We start from the raw sequence: 19,200 nt of genomic DNA on the forward strand, positions 1-19,200 counted from the left end.
GAAAGAGTGAAGTAGGAGTCACTGGTCAAGCAGATCTAGGAGGCTGGAATTCTGGAGGGTTTAAGTCAGTTTAAAATATAAAGACATAAAAATAACATAATTATAAACACAGGTCACCTCCCTTTTAGCACCCTGGATATTTCATGGACTGCTCTATGCAAGCAATGATATGCATTTAGAAGTAGGAAAGCATTTACTTGAAATTTATGTCTGACGATGTGATCTGGATTTGAACTTTCTACGAATCATGCCAAAGGACACTGGAACCATATGGTAACAAGCTGGGTTTGTACATCTGCTGGCTTCTGCATGTCAAGTATTCCAAATAATTTTCCTTGTGTCTCTTCATCACACACAAAATTAATGTAAACAAGAAATTCAACTGGTGTTAACACCACCTGTCATAGATCCAAAGTTGCCCAGTGGAGAGTTGGTACATTGCTTCTATTTCTCATTACGTGTCCCTCCACTGCAAGGACTCGTTCACATATTACTTTATAAATAAATAAGCAGTGCCTGATTTCATATAATGATCTTGCAGTCAATTTTAAACTGACACTGATCAGTATAGGATAATAAACCCAGGACTCTCAGATTCATGCGCAGCCAGAGGCAAAGGACTTGCTGGGATAGTAAAGGTCATAGGCCAAACCAATTAGTTTTTTGAAAACTGCAAAATAACACAAGCCAAGAAGGAATCACCAAACACAAACAGATTTTTCATATATGGCTTAGCATCCAAAACTGAACAAAAAATCTGTATTTCACAAGAGATTTTTCCCTCCTTAGAAGGGAGCACACCAGTTACCAGCTGTAACTCAGTAATGTCACTTATTTTCTAAACAACATCATCAGCTGGATGAGCCAGTAAGACTGGCTGTATAACAACCATGGGAATAAGGAGTTTGGAATTACAGGAATTCTTGTTTTATAGAGCTGGTTATCTACATCACGGAAACTCTTCAAGCCCTGTCATCTTATGCATGTAAGAACTGGAGCCTGTTAAAGCAATGAGCTGACAAAAACGGCAGGACCCTGAGTTAGCAACATTTTTTTTTATATAAAGAGATTAAAACCATGCAGTTGTGAACATCTTACAGGCTGAGAAAACAAACCAATCTCCGTTTTGAAAACATGGATTTTGGACAAAAGCTGCTACCCCAAACAACAGTTTTTTCACATAAAAATGTCTCCAATGTTTTCCCATTTTCTGTTCTTGCTAGAATGCAGAAAAACTCTAAAAGTTCCTTTTGAGTTTTAGGACTTGAATGTTTTAGTGCTGAACCTCCTATAGGAGACACTCACAAAAGCATTCCCTTAAACAGGAGCAGGGAAAGACTCAGAGGCAACAGAAAAAAGGGCCGGGAGCAGTGTATTTTTAATAATAAAAAGGTTACAGAGTTAGGGGGTAAGTGTGCAAAATCCAAAGTATTTTTTTAAACTGCAGGCTGTCAAATCTGATTAAAAAACTTTGCATCCCATTTGTGAAAATGCATGTGCTTGTAAACCACTCCGCAGTTTCCCTGGAGGTGTTGTGCCAGTGCTGGGGTGCCCTGGGTTTGAAGGCTGCAGAGAGAAACGTCCCAGCTGCAATGTTATCCCTCAGAGCACCACAGCAGGCCAGGGGGTGCCTTCAGGGACACAGCTCGCTGAGCTCCTGGGCAGGATCAGCACCACACTGACAGCACACAGCCCTGGGACACCAGGCCTGGCCTTCACACAGGAATAAACCCCAGGAAACTTACAATCAATCCAACCTGAACGCAAACCTCAGCAATTACACTCCACTGCAATGAGAAATAAAAGCCCAAACAAACCAACTTGCAGCTCAAACAGCTGACATGAAGGTGTGGGGTGTTTTCTACCCTTTTGAGGATCAAATGCTGTACATGGGTGGAGGCTCAGAAAGCAGTGCTGTGCATCCGAGTGAAGTGAAAAATTATGGAATCAACAGTTCTGGTGTGGATGTTCCCAAAGTGTGATGCACATACAAACAAGAACTTGAAAGGAAATTTCTGAGAACAATCAAGAGACATGGTGGGATGCCTCCAGGTTTAGCCCCAGGCTGACTGAAGGCAATACATGCTTCTCCCTGCAGACTGCAATGCTGCCTCAGAACTGCCATCATGATCCCTCTACTGCTGAAATTAAATTTATCTGGACTTCAAAAGCTGGTGTGAATCCTGTCCCAGTTTGATCTCTGTTATAGAACAGAACCATGGGGTAGATAAAAAGCATCAGTTAGTGATACATAATTATTTAAGCACCTTTTTTTCAACTTTCTAACTGAATATGGACTCATTTTCTGTTGTGGGCAGAGCACATTCTGATGCACAATGAATTCTGCATAATGCACACCGTTTCCTCCTCAGCCAGAACAAGTATTTCTTGCAGAGTAATACCAATTTTGGTCTTTGGATCCTGTTTACATTAATTATTATACTGACATCAACAATTCAGTGAACACGTCTGTTGTAAATACTGTCTAAAATTAATGAACACTGTTAAAGTAGTGATTTAGTAACAACAGAGTTTTCAGTTCTGTGGAAAGACTGCTGTGCTAAAAAAAAGCATTTGAAAGCCTTTATCCAAACACTTTGCATGTATAGTAAAAAGGCATAAACATTTTTGTCTTATTTGACATTTCAAGGATATTCCCAAGATTTGTAATAACAGTAAACCAGGTGGAACAAATCTCTGAAGAGTATAAAACAGAATATCCAATCTTTTCTAATTACTTTCCAAAATCTTTATGTGTATTGCACATCTGCCTCCTCCCTGCAAGCTGAATTTCCCCCCCAGTAAACCTTGAAACAGTTGTTGCATTCTCTGACTACTAAGGAATGTGACATCTGGATCCCAAGGCAGCCAGATGGCAGCTCCTCATTGAGGACACACAATTTCCCTTCTCCTCTGACCTGCTGCAATCCGTGATGCCAGCACCAGGGAGAAAGGATGTTCTGCTCTTCCATCTCTTTCAGTTCTCATTTCTGTTCTTATGCCTGAGGAAAGCCAAATCCTCCGCTGATTCTCTGCTCCACACACTGGTCTACTGCTCAGAATGCTGGATAAATTCTAATGCAAAAGAGTGGAAATTCAGAAATATAAAACCCAGGGAAATAAGACCAGGTTTCCGGTACTTAAAACCTTTCATCCCTCACATTCACATGTGAAATAAGTATTTTTCAGGAGAAAATAATTATACTCATTAAAGGACATTTTTCTTTTAGAGAAAACAGGACTACCCACGACTGTAAGGCTGCAGAATGAAGTTTAGAAAAGATTGTGAGTCAACAGGTATATGTACCTACTTGTGTACACATACTAACCAGCAAAGCTATCAATATGGCTTTAAAATATTTTCCATCATCTCTTCTGCATCAAGTTGGTCTCAAAATAATTCCTTTTAAACTCGATCTTTCATATACATAGCCCCAAACCAAAATATTTCTTCTCAGAATGCTTGAGATCTAATTCAGCTGGTTTGAAGACATCTAATATGTTCAGAAGGTATTTTCCATTTTCATACACTAAGGGCATCATTTTCTTGCCACTGCTGCTATTAGAAAAGCTACTGTTTAGAACTTCAATTTGTATAACCTCCATGTAGAGTGTTCTGGTTAGACTGAGAAAAAGAGCCAGAAGATAATGAAAGAAGTGAATGTTGAACATGTGCAGTAAGTTTTGGTGAGACCATCAGCATAATCACTTGACTTACAACAACATGGGTAGAACAGCATTCTTTCAAGTATTTTCAACACACCTTACTTCTAAAACCTGAAAAAACACCCCAAACCCCCATCCCTGTTCTAGAGTATAAAAGTGCTGGGTACATCCTCTTAATGAAGAAGAAATCCTGTAAATCAAACAGACTTATGAATAGGAAAAAAAAGTTCTGATTCCTCAGCAGAAACAGAAGCAAGTTCTTCACCTTTTCCAATGTGAAGGAAATTAATTTTCTGTTAGGCCAGGCTGAACTACTTTAGCTGTTAGACTCAAATAAGATCAGAATTCACTGAGGTTCCCCTCAATCCTCTCCTGCTCTCATTAAAGTAGGAAATCAGAAGGGTGATGATGTAAGGTAAGGGTAAGAGTTTGAGAAAGCATTTTTATGATGCAGCAACTTGACCAAATTCAGATATAGTGGTTACTGAGTGCAAAAATCAAACCCAACAAATTTTAAAAAACACATTAATGGGTGGAACATCTAAGCATCTTGCACTGCAGTAACTGCATTGACTGTAAAAGAATTGCAGTTAAAACCAGCAGATATGTTGGGAATTTTGGCCATGAGTCACATCAAAATAATTTAAGCACATCAGTAAAGAACACAGTAGTCTTTTACACCACAGCAGGGAATCGTAACTTATACAGCTACTCCTACATAATGAATGAGTGAATGAGAGAGTTGAACAGTTACATTTTCAAAGGGGTAGGCTATTCAAGGTATTTTACCTTGAATACCAAAGTTGGGAAAAATGAAGGAAAAAAATCAAGAATAAAAGGAGAGTAAAATGAAAGGCTATTAATTGGTGGAACTCTGTACTGAAAGTCTGTCCAAACAAAACATGTATACCCTGACACTGCCAAGCATGGTGCAGGTTGTGATTCATTAGTTGTACTCAGAAGGCAGCAGGGAAAGAAGTGCCTGATACGCTGAGCTTCAACTTCATGTATGTAACAGAACACATACTGCAGATGTTTTCAAGCACTGTTAAAACTGAAAGCAAGATCCAAACAGAAAGTAACAGAATTAATTTTAGTAAGACACATTACTAAATTTTCTTGAAAAACATGACATTGGAACATTATTAAGAAACAGGGCTGCCTGCTAGATAAGCTACTAAGTATTAATTAGGATACCAAAAAAATATAATTAGAGAATAATTTATACTAATTCAGCAACAATTTGAAAAAAACTGCAATGAGGAGATCAAAATTCTGATTATACCAATAATCAGAAGTGGATGTAACATTTGACTCAAGGTGTGGATAAATATGCTGCTAGCAAAAATTTTTCCTGCTTCTCTCTAGTCCCATGAGATGCTTTTCTCTCTCACGGAAGATATTAGCAGAGTTCTATAAACTATGAACACCTGCGACCTTGCAGAGCTTTGTTTATGGTACATTTTGACAATGGATGTTTAGGATTTTAGCCATTCACCCCAAGGGGTGGCTGATCCTTTGACCAATTAGACTATGAAGAAAAAAGTCTATGAAAGAGTTTGTAAAATAATTAAATAAATCAATCTTGCTGCACAATTCCTGCCTGCTGGATCTCTCTTCTCCTCCCTACCACTGCAGGATACCACAGTATCAAAGTATTTTTAACAGTGTCACTGCAGTGCTACTGAAAAGCTCCTGTCACCAGTGCCTAATGAAAGGCAACAGAATCTGGGGAGAAGAGAAGCGAGCAACAACAGACAGAAAGAACACTAGCAGAGCCTATGAAAGGCAAGAAACAGATGAATGGTATCCACTGAGCAGGTAACAGAACCACCACTGTTACACTGCAAAGCAGCACAAACTGCTACAAGAATGAAGAATGGGAAAGTTCAAAGACAGGATGATGCACCAATACAGCTTCCTGAACAGCAACAGTGGCAAAGTTGCTTTCTGTACTCATGAAGCTGCGAGAAACTGGAGGGCAGCCAGGTTCCTGGAAAAGATCGATGCATATTCCGGGACCTGAGAAAGAGTACTGAAAGAAACATACAACTACAAATCAATCTCATTGATACTGCATGAAAGCAAGGTCATTATTCTGAAAAGGACTCAAAGATTAAAAAAACAACTCAGAATATCAATGTGAATTGATATGACATACACTTGGACAATGCACAAGGGACAAACCTCAAGAGCATGAACAGTCATGTTCAAATATTTCAGTAATCATCTCGTTTGTTGACTCCACTAAACCCTTTGACTCATGATTGGCTATGGCTGACAACGCTTGAAATGGGTTTTCTATCACTCTTCGAGAAGCTAAGGTGTAGAACTTAACACAATCAAAGTTGCTGTGCCAGAAGTGAGAATAACCTAAGAGTGGCTCTCCAACAAGAAAGGTGACAGGAAAAGGGGAGATGGTACATGCTACCCCCTATTCTGGTAGAGACAGCACAGACAAGAGCATCAGAAGATCCGAGAGGAGGCCTGTGACCTTACACACCCAGACTGCAATACCAACGCCCAGCTGGCCTGAGGATCCACGGAACACAACATGGAACATTGCACTGCATGGTGCAGATTGCCAGAGGAGCTCTGAGGAGGCAGGAGGGGCACAAGGAGTTGGGAGGGGACACAGTGGTACAGCTGACCCCAGGAGACCCACGGGATAGCCCAGACCAATCCATATATCCCTTCATTCCAAGTGGCACTTCCAAGGTTGTTTTTAATTCATTATGTTCATCCCTATCAGAATTGTGCGAGGTATTTAGAACAAGCACAGTCCCAGCAGTACTATGGACTACTAACAGAATTCCTGTTAATGTTCATAGACAACCTTCTATTAGAGTACTCATTTGGCTGAGTTTTAACCATTCTTAGCATGGCTTTCCATTTACTTACACTGGACCAATAAGTTCTAACCTCATTTCCATCAGCATCTGGCATAGCTCCAATGAAGCCAAATTAAACACCCTGTTTTATGTGCCAGTGTAACAATGGAGCCATAAGACGACATCACATACAGCAAGAGTCCCAAGTGAAGCTATAAAGTAATTAATAACATGCTGTCACAATCACAGGGCTCAAGGTGAGAAGAAAAAACAGTAAGTTAATTGCTTCCTAATGATCTATTAATACGGTTTTTTATTTTGTTAGGTCTGCATTCAGAAACATATTTAAGCAATTACCTAGGTCCAAGTTGCTTAATAGGCTCATTAAATTCTGTGGGCCTCCTCTCTTATGGTCATTGATACCTATTCTTGATTTGGAACTAGGGACAAGCAGAGAGGTGAAGAAGGCAGCAGAGAGAAGGTTATGAAACTACAACACTTGAAGAACGCTTTTATTACGTGCTGAGTGCAAGACATTCAGCAATGTGAGCAAGTCATGGGTGCAGAGTGAAGCTCTGGTGGATCCCGACTACATTCTAGGAAGCACAGCTGCATCAAAGTCTAACACAAAATATCTAAGACAGGAAGTACTCAGCAAAGACATCTTCGTACTACAAAAAAATGCGTAATATAAATATGCATAACTTCCTTTCTTCTCAACCATGAACTCATGCAATCTGCCAACTATTGCAGATGGAAGTCTCATTTCCTAAGTATCCTGCAGCAACAATCTGAGAAGCTGATCTGATAAGAAAGCAGACAATAAAAAGAGCATCTTCAACCCCTAAAATGAAAATGCGCAAATGTGACAAGGCAAGTGTGAGACAAAAGAGCAAACATTAAGAGAATAAATAACTTTTATAAATAAAAAGCAACAAAACTGAATAAAGAGAGAAGGATGATTTAATTACATTTTTAGAACAAATGAGGGGATAAATGTGTGATAATAACACACCGCATGAATTGTTTGTGTTTTCACCTATTCTTCTAAAATAAATTTGCCTTCCTCTCTCTTACTGAAACATCCCTACTTCTGAGAATGCAGAAATTATACACATTATTTTGCAGGCAATGCTTAATCTAGTCCTGCAATTCAGAACAGCAGCCTCTGAGCCTGGCCAGCTGGGTGGCCTTTCTGCCCTGGAAACAAAGAGATTCAGCCCCTCCCAAATGGCTTTGTCCACAGAGATGGAAATGGAAAGCACCACCAAACACACTGATTCTATGGCTTTTTGAAACTCACATGCCACAAGGTTTAGGGGTACAGTGAACTGAAGATGGTTTTTTACTTCCATTGAGTGAGAGTTCAAGAAATGATCTGAGGATAGCAGAAAAGAACAGGTGAAGATGATGCTTTTTTAAGATGTCCTTCAGCATCCCCCACCTACAGTGTTTGGCAAGAGTAAAGTAGAGGGGACGGAAAACATCTCTGCTTTCTCCTTCATGGGATTAACTTTAAAACAGAAACAGGCACACAACAAATTTTCGGTTGTTCTGGATATTAACAAACCTTGTCCCTATAGGCTTATTTGGACCATTTACCTGGGAAATCTACTATATTTAATCAGAACAGTTTTAGGTAAGCATACCCTGCATTCTGTAACATTTATGTAGAAGATGCTCAACACTGAATGAAAAACTTTGTAGTTATCCTGGGAGTCAAAGTCTCCTAAACCTGCCCCAGAACTGCTGTGTGACTACCTGACCTGTTTAACCTACACGTCCTCTGGCTCAGAACTCACAGCCAGGGCTACTGTCACACCTCAGCTGTGCTGGGAGAAGGATTTAATTAACCTTTAAGGGAAGCACTCCAATGCCCTGGAGAGAGAACCAGTGATGTTCCTGAACAACCCCACTGTAAAAGCAGGACATACTCTGTTTAGGCACCAAGGACAAAGGCCCTGACCTGAATGCTCACCCTCTAAACCAAATATGCACAGACCACCAAGTCCTTCCAACTTCTAAAGCAAATTGCTCTGGAGACACAAACCAAAAACTCAGATCTGGTGGCTATCAGAGCACCTATGAATGATTTGCTGGTCTCATAAATTAATTATTTTACTCTCTTAAAAAAAAAAACGGGGAGGGGATGGGAAAAAAGCAATGCCCAAGAAAAACTACAGATTCTGAAGTGTATTCTTGTGAAGAATGTTCAGGTTGTGGATGCAGCTTGGCCTTTGCAGAAAAGGCTTAATATAATCCTACAACTGAGGGCAATTTTTTCAGTAGAAAACTGTACCGATTTCTAATTTCCACTTAACTGTGTGAAAATACTCTAAGCTCTCTCAAGATATTCCAAGTTCCTACAGTTCAACAGAAATTCAGTATGTATTTTAACAGGTCAGTTGAGTGGGTAAGGATGCAGGATGCCAACAAATCACGGTTAGAAAACAAGCACGATCACAACATGTCTGTTTAAAATAAACCATCATAGTGAGTTCCCTCCCTCTTTTTGGAGTGGTATTTCAAGCCCTGGGGCCCCTAAGTGAATTGCTTTTGTAATAAATCTTATGTAAGCTGGGCTACAGAAGTGACTCAAACTCCTCTGACAGTACAAGGTGCAAAATGAGGATAGAGCTTTAGCATCAGAAGAGAAGTACTCTATCAGATGAAGGTCATGAGAGCCAATATCCTGCCTCCAGGAACAGCAATAAGCACTTCTAAGGTAAAACTGTTCTAACTGTCAACTATTTCTGGTTTAGGGACGTCATGACTTGGATGTTATTTCTATAAATGTAGCATCCCTTCACAGCCATCTCTTCCATTAACTCATTTCTTGAATTTATCCAAACTGTAGCATCCACAACAACTTTGATGGGGGTTCCACAGCTCGCTGACTGGCTGCATATAAGACCCTGGCCAGTTTGTGCTGAAACTGGCTCTTACCTTCACTGGATCCACCTCCTCCTACTGAGATAAGAGTACAAACACCTGATCCCAGTTTCCTCCCTTCTCTTGGTTTCAGGCATCAGCACCAAATCCCCATTGAGTTCTCCTAGTTTATGGCCCAGGACTACATAACTCAGGAACCCAAGGACAGGAATATGCAATTCAGCTCTAGGATTTCAAGGAAAGGAGGCCCCACTGCATCAGGGATTTAAATCAGCCGCTGGCCACATGCTATAACCCCAGCAAAGTAACTGCTTTCACAGCCCTTGGGAGTGATCCTTCCTTCATCAGAAGCCCTGACTATTCGATACATTTATAATTAACTTTTGACCCATTACTCTGTTGATTTTGGTTTTCAGATTGCTTTGTGACAGACGAAATATGAACAAACCTCAGCTGTTTATCACAGAAGTCAACCATTTTTCTAATTATAAGACAGTTGTTAATTATTTATTTGATCAAGCTGCATGTTTGCATTCCTTTGTGTATTTGGGAGCTTTGATTTAAGAGACATTTAGCCCAAGAAAGTATGCAAGTCCTTCCGTGTTTTATCATTTACCAGGAAAACTCTGAACCTCTCCATGCAAAAAACCAAAATGCACTGAATTTTTGGTGCAGTTTTGTAACACAAATGAGACAAGAGCATACTAGCCAGTTCCTCAAGTCCTGATTAGAAAACTGTTTTTTAGGCTGGAACTCCTAATATCAGAGTTATACCTATGCACTAAGTGGTTCTTTACCAATACACATCAGTCAATGATACTGTTCCTTGCCAAGTTTCAAATATCTGGTTTGATTACAGTAAATTCTCCCAATTTTGCAGGGTAACACATCTCATAACTGAAAAGAGAGATTAAAAAAATTTCAATAAAGACTGGCATTGTATTTCTGCTTGAAATGGTCTCTTATATAATTCCCCAATAAATAACTGATGAATTTAGAACAAGCTGATCTAAAAATAAGTTTTACATGCCCACTAGTGGCCTTGAAAACACATATATAAGCTATTTCCTCTTACTCATATATGCCATTCAAATGGTTACAAATCATTGAACTGCTTACTCAGAAAAAACAACCCCTACCCGCAGCACTTGCAAGCCAAATACATTTCATTATACAAGAGTGTAATTTTAATAATTAGTGTTAATGGGGAGCAAGAAAAATAAATCTTAAAGGGGGCTGTGTATTCACAGAAACAACCAACTCCCCCTGCAGTGTCTCTGTCTCTTCCTGAAGTTCATACCACGATTAACAACCAGCCTTATACTTTTCAAGAGGAGGCTATTCATTGTCTTCCATTTGTAATTCCAGTGGTTTGTTTGTTGTTTAGCAATCAAATACCAACATAAGAGATAACATGACCACAGCAGATACAACTACTGTTATCCATAATCAAGAGAGAAGTACTAGTCACTAAAAATGAACACTTCAGGAACGATTCACTCCAGTATTGCTTTTCTGAACTGTCTCTGCTCATCACTGCAGCTACTACAACTCAACTTTCTCACGACTTCTTGGCAGGAACCATAGGGACAGGCCAGTACCTAAAATTCCCTTGATTTCAGGACCCATGAGGAGGTTCCAGATTCCTACAGGCCAACAATAACTGAAAGAACACTGAAAACATTTGCTCACTCAAATGATAATTTGCTTGTCTCCAGTACTATTGAGCAGAAATGAAAACTGCCATGTGGCTAAGGCTATGAAATAAACCAAATACACCATGAACGCTTTCAAAGTTCAGCTTTAAACCACCAGATTTTAGGAATACATAAGAAAATGGATAAGAACAGGAAAGACTGGGAGTAACACTGAAATGACAGAGTGGTAGGTACAGTAAAGGCTGTTTTAATACACCAGGTGTTTTCTCTGTTAGACGTAATTTAGAAGGCACTCATAGAATCCTTATGATTCTGGCCTGCAATTTTGTATTAATTATGGAGGAAGGAGGATTTAATTAGTAATTTGCTACACGTATGACAGGTGGTACTTATTCAGCAGCTGAATATTTTTGCCTGTTAGGAAGAAAGCTTCTTTTACTGTCTTTCATCAAAAGACTGGCCAGGAAAGGGGAGTCAACACTCCGGCTAAACACTTTCCAGCAGCGCTGCCAAGTACAAAAGAGCAAGCTGTGAAATGGAACACTGGGACAACTGCTATCCTGCCGCTATTTAATAATATGTTTGACCCTAACAATTGAAGCAGCTGAAGGCAAATTATGTTACCCTGAAGAATAAAATATATCTGAAAATCTACCATGTTCTAGCAATGATCAGTATTTTAGAAATTCTTGTCCAAAACAGAACTTTCTCAACACTGCTCTAGAAAGTTGGATAGACACAATGTCTGTGAAGGCAGACTTCTAATGAAACAAATGTTTCTTTTAAAAAAACCCCATAAACCAGTGATCTTTTATTCTACACTAAAAGACACCTACATGCATTATTAACAAGTTATAAGGAGATGATGTCCTGTTGTCTCCGAAATTTACACAAACCAGTAAATCCTTTAATATATCTCTTACAGATGGTGAGAAAGAGGCTGAGGGTTTCTCCAAAATAAAATTACACAACACTTTATCTCTTGCAAGAAGTCTTGATTTAATCCCATAATAGCAATTGAGGTGATGAAAAAACTTTGTATAAAACATTAACCTACTGATTCTAAGCTGTTAAGACTTTTAAACACATTCCCCCCTCCCCTTTTTCCCCCCCCAATCCTAGTTATTCCTGGGCTAAGACATTCTCTTGACTCTAATACTTCAATTCACAGCTGTCATCTTCAAGTTTTATTTTTACTGAGAAAAATACGAAAGCATTTCCATGCTGGCAGGTTTTTTTAATGACTCTTCCTAAAGTAGCCTCTCTCCTCACCAATCTTACTTGGTTTCAGTGTAGGAAAATACCATCTCTCTGGCTCACTTCTCTCCCTCTTTCTCAGTGTCAGCATTAATAATTATGAGCCTTGAAATTTTCGTAGTTGTCATATGCCGCAAGGCCACGTAATCTATGATGAATCTGTGTCTCCAAAAGCATTTGCTTTACCCTGCCTGGCTGATACACCTCAATACGGACAGAAATATGGAGTTATTGTGGAACACACATTTCTTTTTGAAGTGTAAGAGGCACTTTTTATTGAGGTAACCTATATGAAAATTACTTTGACCTGTACTATGCCCATAATTAAGATAGGTCCTGTTAGCCTTTGAGCTCTATCTTAATTAGCAGTTTTAGAAACATAAAAATTTGAAACTATCTATACTTAAACATCAAAAAGACAAAGAAAGTACTAGAAAATTCAAAGTTCAAAAATATATGGGGGGTGGGTGTACATAAATACACAAAGCAGCAGCTTTTACAGCAGAAATAGCAACTTCAAAGTCAAGACATGCTTCTGATTGTTGTGTTACTCCAATACAACTCTGACTTACTATTTCAATGCACACATTTTGCAAAGTCTGATCACGAATCCAGGAATATGTTTTCACAGTTTTACCCATTCCTCTCTATTCAAATTTCAAATCAGTCTCCACCTTTCCCCAACAGAACGTGGCTTTCAGAGTGAACCCAAGGCAGGTTAAGGGGGACATTTTCTGCAGACAGAGCTGCACAGAGCTGACTGGTGCTGCACTAACATTAGAAGCACTTGCAAGGCAAAGTCTTTCAAGAGGCAAATAGGACGAATACCCCCAGCTAGAGAGGACAGAACACCACCACCCATACATAACCATGGCCATACACATTTTGTTCACAATCCCAGCATCCTGAGCAGACACACCACATCCCCAACTCCCTGCTGTAAGGTGTATGTACTCAGTGCAGCAGAAATAAGGCACTTCCACATCCTGGCTCACAACAAGCTTACCCCAGGAGATGGCTCTTTGTCACCCTCTGCCAGGTACCAACAGTTACTAAAGCTGAAGCATGTGCCAGTCCGATCAGATGCGCAATGAGGCACAGAATGGAGCTGCCATAGCAGTACCAGCAAAAATCCTCACTGTAAGGAGTTACAGTAACAAAACTGTTTCTACTACTATAACTACTATGGTTTCATTTTGATCCTGAATAATCCTACACCCGTAAAAAAGCACTGGAACTTTCCAAAAAGTGTTCACCAAAGTTGAAAAAAGTGTTGTGCTACTTCATGTCCCTGTGCCCATCTGTTTGTATCATTTTATTTCTGGTTATCTTACCTTGTTTTCCAGAGGCTTGCAGCTGCTCTTCCAGGTCCCAGTCCAGAATACTTGTATTTACAACAGGGATTGCTCTTTCCTCTTCCTTACTGTGACTGACTGCTACAGGCAGCCCAAGGAGCACTTTGAAGCAGTGTTCTCACAGCTCTCCTCCTGCTCTACACCAGCCTTTCAAAGGCAGCAACTAAAACAAAGCTTTACCTTGTTCTCTTCCTACTTTCTGTGCCCCCTGTGCTTTGTTCCTCCTTCGCTCTCAGCTCAATTCCTCTGAAACACTCCCAGCTGTGGCTGGGTGGACTGCGCATGTTCCACAGGTGGATCTTGTTTGCTACTCAGGCACAGGTAAAAGGGATGATGAGGCCACACCAGGCTCTGGGGGAAGGGAGGTTGCCTGTCCTTCCTCAGGTGTTTCACATTAGTTGCTCCCCATAGTGGGATCTCAGGAGCTGCAGGTTTTGCAATATGCAGACAAATATCTGATACCTTAAACAACACTGTGCAGCTATTTGCCTTCAAGCAGTCAGTGCTGCAATAAATAACCATGTTGGGTTGTCTTTGTTTTGTTTCAATATTCATTTCTAACATTCAGAAACTTATTATGAAACAACTGAGCAGCACTTCCTTGTGTCCGTAGATGAAACTTGTGCCTCCTTCTTGTAGGAGGAACTTCTGTTTACTGTAGGTGGGCAAGCACCAGGTCTGGGAAGGGCAACTTTCCCTTCTCTTCCAGCCAGGGAGAGCCAAGGAACAGTCAGGTTCCGAGGTAAACCAGAGCATCTTCAGTAAAGCCAGCCTGTTTTTACAGGTAGAGGATATGACTCACTTGATTCTCTAAAGAATCCTTTGACTGTCTGTTCAGAGTTTGTTTATTGATAGCTCTTTGAGGGACATGCTTTTACATAAGATGAGCTCTCATATTGTTAAGGAATACTGAGAAATTTCAATCCAATTTCAATTTTTCCTAGAAAAACAGAAAGAAAAATACATCAGCCAGGATCTAAAGAACTCTACATCATGTGCTCTCACCATGAGCTGCTTGGGTTTTTTTACAGGCTGTACTATCATATGGCACAGTCCTCACTGAGGAGAGCACTGCAGAATTCTGGGTCTAGCAGTCCACAAAGCTCCACAATGTGGTTTAATGCAACGACAGCAAATAAGTAATAACCATCTCAATTTCACAGGTATTTATATGATGGGTGTCGAGTAAAACAGCCTGGCTTTCCATTGTTGTTTCTAGTAGCTCAGTAACAACCCTGCACTATGAACAAGAAGTTGTATTGTAGGGATCAAGCTCTACAGTTCTCAGTCCCCAGTCACGCTTTACCGCAAGGGCTTCCACAACAATTTGTAATCATTCTCTCCTTGGCTACTGAAATGCCCCTGGATATCCTTTGGTGTAAAAGTAATTCGGGGGGGCTGAAAGGACTGCTTGAGAAAGCTGTCTTCATCACCAGAAACTAAAGCTCCATACTAATTCCTGTCCTGCTCATGCATGTCCAACCTTTGAAATGTCATCTGCTTGTATTGCTGGCATTTCTCTCAAACTGCTACACTCAGCACCTCTTCTGCCAAACTCTTATTACATAGGTCAGGCTTTTACACTATTAACAACTTTAAGTATTATCTAGACAAATTTCTAATATAATAGATGCTCATGATCTCTCTGGTTCCAGTTCCTGTAGTTCTCCTGCACACTTGTACAGAGCATTTTAGATGTGAAATACTTCTGTGATATGTCTTGATACAAGACCACCACCAATATTAGACTGAACAGGAATGTTTAATCAGCTCTCTTCTCTATCACCTTGTCTCATATTCAGGATTTCTTGGAGCTGGGTCAGTGACAAGGCATCAAACAGGTTATAACCATGCTGGAGCAGGTCTGCTGGCAGCAGTTGTGACCCTGTGGGGGACCCATGCTGAAGCAGGCTGTTCCAGAAGGACTGCACCCTGTGGGAGGGACCCACGCTGGAGCAAGAGAAGAGCGTGAGGAGTCCTCCCCCTGAAGAGCAAGGAGCAGCAGAAACATCGGAAGAACTGACCATGACTCCATTCCTGTCTTGCTGTGCCACTGTGGGGAAGCAGGTAGAGAATTCAGAAGTGAAGCTGAGCCTGGGAAGAAGGGTGGGGTGAAGGAAATATGTTTAAAGAATTCACTTTACTTCTCATTCCTACTCTGATTAAAACTAATTGCCCCAAGCCGAGTCTGTTTTGCACATGATGGTAGCTACTGCATGATCTCAGGAGCCTTTGACTGCATTTTCTTCTCCTGTCCAGCTGAGGAGGGCAGGGACAGAGGAGCTCTGGGGGGCACCTGGTGTCCAGCCTGGGTCAACCCCCAACAGTTGGATACACTGAGTTACTGCATTCTGGATGAAGGAAAGGTTAATGTATTGCTGCAATAAGTTCATATAATACAGAAAGCTTGCCAGAAGTCAAAACCTTATTTATGTAATCCTTCCCTTTAATTCTGATTCAAGAAAAAAAGGGAAAATCTATTTAACGCCATCAGCTAGATGATGAAACACATCCTTCATTATTAAAGTCAATAAAGAGAGATTAACATCAGAAAAATTAAGAAGTTACTGTTTTATATGGCCAGAAAATCACTTTCAGTTGGTTTAGAATCAAAGACTAATTAAGCTTATTGATAACACATTGCAAACAAGGAGCAAGAAATGCATCCTACTTATCAAATTAATTACCAATATAGCCTTCAATATGGAGCCTTGACCGTGATTTACTAAATCTTCCTAATCAGAGTGTACTTCTGTATTGGTAACTAACACTGGAGGCAAACGCAATTTCTGCGTGTGTCTTATCTGCTCATTTTCCAGTCATAGTTTTCTCCCAGTGTTTTTTGGTGTCAGTCTGACAAAAAAAGGGCAGTTTCAGGTATTTGAATAACTGATGTGCTCTGGATAGTTTTAGCCGAACTCTCTCGTATGTTGCGATCTGACAGTAGCCACCTTGGGGAGCCCTGAAAGACTTCCCAGCTTTGTGCTCTGGGGAAGCACACAACTTTAGCCATGTTCCTGCTGGCCTCGGCTGCGGTGCAGGGCAGCGCAGGCCGTGTTACAGAAGGGGAGTGCACACAGTGCACGCCGGCAGTGTGGCAGCTCCACCATTCCCAAGGGCGACACTACAAACACGCATATCCCGCTGCCCTTTCAGGCTGGTTTTTTTCTTCCTGCCCACATAAAACTCCATTAAATAGTGTATTAAAATAATAATCTAAAAGGAAAGTAACTGACTTAAAAAAACTCACAAACCCTTTAAAATTGGAGAATTATAGAATACCTTTATCCATCTGTTCCAGTCATTCTGTATTCTTCCCAGCCTGGAGAAGGCATATGCAGGAGCCACAGTGACATCAAAGAGCTTCTGCCTGTATGTGCAACATGCCACACACAGTGATTCCTCACAGGACAAACAAACAACTGAAACTGCATGGAACCAAGCTGGAATTGCTATATTTGGTTTGAAAAGCATGTTCAACATATGGCTACCAAAAATTTCCAGGACAGCCTCAATTTAAAGGATGAGAACAGTAATTATCACCAGGAAACAAGTTAACTAGCAGTAAAATATGTGACAATTCTTAGTAGGAGATGTAGCTGAGACACTCTCAAATTTACAAGTTTGCTGATTAAGTAAATACTTTTTGTAAAAGCAGTGAATTCAAGCAAAAATGCACACTTAGCATTAGCACAACACTGTATCTGTAATCCCAAACCCCAACATCTGTTTGAATATTCCACTACCAAACTGGAAGCCAGATAGCAAGTCTGTGATAAACAGGAAAGTACTGGCACCTATATAAATAAGAGCACAAAGCAGCACAAACAAAACTCAGCTGTCCTAGCACAAAAGAGTAAGTTTGGATGAGGCAGTTCGTACAGCACACAACATAAGGCAGCCTGACACGCAGACAAGCCTACTTATCACACTGCCTCCTAAGTCTCCTTACATTTAAACAACAGTCCTTGGAATCTACTTTTTTCCATTTATAGAGGCACCTGCAGCAAAAATAGAATTAGGAAAAAAAATAGTGTTTAAGAGCCTATTTTTTACTGTTTATTTATTCCCCTTTGTGTAGATACAAAAATGCTACTAGCAAGGATTTTCTTGCTATTTTCTAAGTCCATGAGAGACTTTTCACTCTCACAGAAGAGGTAGCAGAGTTATGTAAACAACCAAACACCTGCAGCCTTGAAAAGTCTTGTTTATGGTATAGTACAAAAATATTTTGACAATGGATGTTTTAGGATTTTAGCCAATCACCCCCAAGGGCTGGCTGATCCTTGTCCAATTAGACTATGAAGAAAAAAGTCTACAAAAGAGTTTTAAAAATAATTAAATAAATCAATCTTGCTGCACAATTCCTGCCTGCTGGATCTTCTCTCCTCCTCCTCCCTATGGCTGCGGGACACGGTGATATACCCCTAGGGCCTAGGCCTGCGGTAATACCTGTGAATTTTGATTACAGACTTCTCTAAGTGAAAACTAATCCAAAAAACCTCCTTAACTTCATGAAACCCTTAAAAAGAAATCCTTAATGATTGCTCTTCTTATCAGCCGGCTAACTCCTACTGCTGTGCTTTTAACCAGTCAGAAAAGGAATAGAATACATTTGCAGAGTTGGGTTTTGCAGTTCTTTTTTTACACCTCCAAGGTTCTGCATATAAAAAATGTATTTCTAGATGCTGATGTAAAGTAGAAGAGATACTAAACTCCGCAGAGTGGAACTATGGAATACATAGCTTTGTGTAAAAAATGTAAGAGACATTTAGAAGGGAAAAGAAGAAAGGGAAAGAATTGTCAGCTAAATGTTCTATGAGAATATGTCAGTGCTTTTATACCAGTATCAGCTGTGAGATAGTAATTTATAGACATGCTGCTGCACTGGATCAGTCCTGATGGACTGCTGAACTTGCATTAGGTCTCTGATGCTGAATTCCACAAGGATTCCAGCAGCCCACTCCTGCCTCCAGCACAGCTCAAGCTACAGTTCCATATATGCGTGAAACACCACAAAGAAGTTACAGGAAATTTTTCTTCATCACAAAACTTTGCTCCGTAAGGTGACTGTAGCAAATTGTGCACAAGCAGAGCTGATATGGTGCCATGAGACAGTAGAAGAGTAAAAGGTTCATAAAAAAATTAGAACTTAGCTTCAAGTTAGAAGCAGCTTAGCTGCTGGCAGGGGTAAAACTATGAGAGTCCCACAAATAACAGTTATAGATCTGGCCTCAAAACTCTAGTGTTTGTCACCTGAAAGTCTGCTCTGTACTGACGGACACGCATTAAAATGTTATCCCTATGTTATGCATAGATAGTTGCATGTACTTATTTCCTTTATCACTGCCTCTTTGCTACCACACTTCAAAGGCAAACAGTTTTCTTAACTTCAAATTATAATAAATTTTGTAATTTACTGCTACAGTGAACACGCAGGGAGCATTAATGTAATTTTGAATTTTAGAAGCAAAGTGTTTAAGTAGCAGCTTCCTGAATAAAAGAAAAAAATCACTTTTTTGAGGCTGTTTCCTTCAACAA

General features: G+C 40.1%; 1 long non-coding RNA gene across 4 annotated transcripts in view; it reads right to left on the bottom strand.

The window, feature by feature from the left end:
• The window catches only part of LOC108449644, a 159,887-nt gene that overhangs the window by 39,417 nt on the left and 101,270 nt on the right, over window positions 1–19,200 (bottom strand). Inside the window, exon 1 of one of the 4 annotated variants that reach the window (XR_001865901.1) lies at window positions 13,639–14,593. The exons of the other annotated variants lie outside the window; for them this stretch is intronic. This is a non-coding gene — a long non-coding RNA (uncharacterized LOC108449644). Of the gene's footprint in view, window positions 1–13,638; window positions 14,594–19,200 lie in introns of those variants that run through there. 4 annotated transcript variants of the gene reach the window in all.

The sequence above is a fragment of the Corvus brachyrhynchos genome, unplaced genomic scaffold, assembly GCF_000691975.1.
Source record: "Corvus brachyrhynchos isolate BGI_N302 unplaced genomic scaffold, ASM69197v1 scaffold279, whole genome shotgun sequence".
NCBI lineage: Eukaryota > Metazoa > Chordata > Aves > Passeriformes > Corvidae > Corvus > Corvus brachyrhynchos.